This window comes from Nyctereutes procyonoides, unplaced genomic scaffold (assembly GCF_905146905.1).
Source record: "Nyctereutes procyonoides isolate TBG_1078 unplaced genomic scaffold, NYPRO_anot_genome, whole genome shotgun sequence".
Classification (NCBI taxonomy): Eukaryota; Metazoa; Chordata; class Mammalia; order Carnivora; family Canidae; genus Nyctereutes; species Nyctereutes procyonoides.
In genome coordinates, this window is record NW_026575044.1 from 32,269,128 (window position 1) to 32,272,826 (window position 3,699).

The window sequence follows — 3,699 nt, forward strand, 5'->3', positions numbered from 1 at the left end:
ATACATATATATTATATACCATATACTCAATATTGCTATTCAAGACATGCTTCACAATTTTAAGAATGAGACTGCTGTACATCCTTGCATCTATGGTGCTAGGTGAATGTGAGAAGGTGACAAGGACTGAAAATAATTTGTTGCCTAAAAAAAAAAAAGAAAAAAAAAGAAAAAAGAAATCCTGTTTGTAAGCATTTAAATATGCTTAAGTGCCTCTCACTACCTACATCATGGCTTTGTGGGTTTGTTTTGTGTGCATGTATTGTATTGTAATTAATTCTCCATGAAAAAAAATAATTGTCCTGAATTCTAATATTGGTATTCTTTATTGGTTAATGTATATCAGATATATAATTTATTTAGAAATGAAGAAGATCCTATTAAATATATATGCATGTTCTTAGGATTATACTAAGGTTTCTTTCATTGAAGCAGATTGTTTTGGCATAATTGGAACTTACAAATGAATGCTAAATAAAATACACCGATTTATTTTCATTATAAAATGAAAAAAGTACATATATACACACATCCTTCTTGTTACATTTGTATGCATACGTGTTATATGTGTATGAATTTATCTATGTTTGTGTCTGTATATGTGTAATATACAAGCAATCATTCTATACTTCTATTTGTTGAAAAGATCAGAAGCAAAGAAACCTCAATAGCAATGAACATAGCTACTGCACAGATGTTGGTCTCTGATGCCATTCTCCACTAAAAAGAACCAGAGTTTCTTGGATATTTTTGCTAATTTCAGGGCTGGAAAAGGTATGTATGATCTCAAATATCTTGTTTTGCCAGAATTTAATGAAGGGTTAAAAACTGATAGGTTTGTGTCATAAGGACAGTAAAGGTGGAAAAGGGTCCCACAGTCTAACAATACATTCACACATACATGCACACATACACACACACACACACATATATACATACACACATGCATACACAAATATATAAATGAGTAAAATTAATAGGCCAAAGGAAGCTTCTTGTTTATAGGATATTGATAGTCGGTGGTAACTGGGAAATGTAGAGGGAGTGCTAGAATTGTAAAATCAACATTTTGCCAGCATCTTAAAGATTGTCACCAGTTAAAAATTGGTCCTGGTAATCTTGAATAGATGCTAACTAAATCTCATGGGAAACTTTGATGAGGAGTGAAATACTGGCATTTTTTTTAAAGATTTATTTATTCATTCATGATAGACATAGAGAGAGAGAGGCAGAGATACAGGCAGAGGGAGAAGCAGGCTCCATGCCGGGAGCCCGATGCGGGAGTTGATCCCAGGACTCCAGGATCATGCCCTGGGCCAAAGGCAGGCGTACTGGCATGTTTTTAACATATATACAGAGATACCTCATTTTATCATGCCTCACTTTATTACCATTCATGGATTTTGTGTTTGTTTGTTTGTTTTTACAAATTGAAGTTTCAAGACTTCAGTGGAGAAAAGTAACTGTAGATGTGGTGAAAATAACAAGAGAAATAGAATTATGTAATCTCATGATAACAGTAGAATGGATGAAGAGTGGCTTTTTATGGATGAGCAAAGAAAATGGTTTCTTCAGTTGAAAGCTACTCCTGGTGAGGACACCATAGAGATTGCTGAAATCATAGCAAAGTAAGATTTAGAATAGTAAGTAAACTTGTTTGACAAGGACATGACTGAGTGTGAGAGAACTGACACCAATTTTGAAAGAACTTCTATTGTGGCTAAAATGCTGTCAAACAGCATCACATGCTACAGAGAAATCATTCGTGAAAGGAAGAATCAACTGATGTGGGAAACTTCATTGTTGTCTTAATTTAAGCAACTGCCATTAGCATCTCAACCTTCACCAACGACCATCTTGACTAGTCAATGGCCACCAACACAGAGGCAAAACTCTCCATCAGCAGAAAGATTATAACTTGCTGAAATTTAGGTGATAGTCAACATTTTTTTAAATCAATAAAGTATGTTTAGTTAAGATATGTACATTTTTTAGAAATAGTGCTGTGGCACCCTCAGTAGACAGTACAATACAAACACATTTTTTTTTTAATGCACTGGGAAGCCAAAAAATTCATTTGATGTGGTTTATCTCAATATTCACTTTATTGTGGTTGTCTGGAACTGAATCACACGCAGTATCTCTGAGGCATGCCTATCCTCACAGATTGTTTCTTATTTGCAACTTCAGAAATAGTAGTGTACAGTGGAGAAATCAGACAATTTTGACAAAGTGATCAGAATTAGGATAACCAATTAGGGCTAAATGGAAATTGTGTACTTCCAGATGTGATACCTGAGGAAAGCATAATAGCAACTATATAATTCTCACTAGAAATGTGTAAATTGAATCTACTTATGAAAAAAAATGTTACCTGACCTGAAATAATTATTTTATCAAAATTTTTAAAAAACAGTATTCTTTAAAAATGTAAATGTCAATGACATATAAGACAAAGAATGTGGAGATGATCTAGATTAAAGGAAATTAAAGAAATATGACAACTAAATATAAGACTCGATTCTAGCTTAAATCCTGCACTGGAGGGGAAAATAATATAATAAAACACACTGGTTCAACTGAAATAAGAAATAAGAACAGTAGATTAGATAAGTATTTTACCCAAATAATAAATTTACTGAAGTCTAAAATTAATTATACTTTGGTTATATATGATTATATCCTTATTCTCATGAAATATACATTAAAGTCTTTAGAGATAGGGCAATGATACATGCAAATTAGAGATAATTAGATGAGAGATAAAAGAGAAAGAAAGGGCTAGAGAGAAATAGGTAAATAGAGCAATGATAAAGCATGGCTGTTAAAATGTTGATAAAGTGAACCTAGAACAAATGTTGTCCAAGTGGTTTTTGTTGCCACACTTGTACTTACCACTTTTCCTCTACATTTTTATTTTTCTTCTCAATTATGTTTTTTTATCTGGTAGTCTTTATTTGGCAATATTTTTATTTTGGTAAAGTATATCACTGCACTGAAACTAAATTTTACAGACATTGGGTAACATTAGTTTGGATATCGTTAAGTATAAGAAGGAGATTTGGAAATTATTTTTATGGGAAAAGATTTTGAAACTGCAGTGGAATGAGCAGCTTCACATCATGCTATTTCAATAGTGACTTATTTCAATCATATATTCTACAAGATTGTCACCGTCTCTAAATAAGAAATAATTTTTGTGTCTAGAACTTTTGTGGTGCCTCCATATCCTAGAAAAACTTAAACTCCAACTTTCATGATAACTGGTTGAATCTCTCCATCTTTTCCTTTAGAGCCTGATCCAATAGCTACTACTGTTGCTTGCAATACTTTTCCTTGAGATTTTTCTAGAAGCACAATGCTTCCTCTGTTTACAGTTTTGCCTGTCCTTCTTTCAACTTCACCTTGGTCAAAGAGAGGAAGAATTTTCCTAAATGCCAGTCTTGTCATGATTTAGTTCTCTGCAGTTTGCACTCTGTTCTCCAGCCACTGCCTGAGCAAGGAGAAACCCTCAATCTGATCCTTGGGACATGTGAAGGTGGGAAAAAGCTTCCCAGCATACAGGCAGCTTCTCTAAGTTTTAGTTTTCAAATAAAAAATAAATAAAATTTCAAAAAAAAACATTTGCTTCAGTGTTCCATTGTTCTGTTCACGATGTTTACAATATCAACGTCCTTCTGAGAACTGCAGGCATTGCAT

General features: G+C 33.2%; 1 pseudogene; it reads right to left on the minus strand.

The window, feature by feature from the left end:
- Window positions 1–3,130: 3,130 nt before the first annotated feature.
- On the minus strand, window positions 3,131–3,450 carry LOC129508651 (10 kDa heat shock protein, mitochondrial-like; annotated as a pseudogene).
- Between the last annotated feature and the right edge of the window lie 249 nt (window positions 3,451–3,699).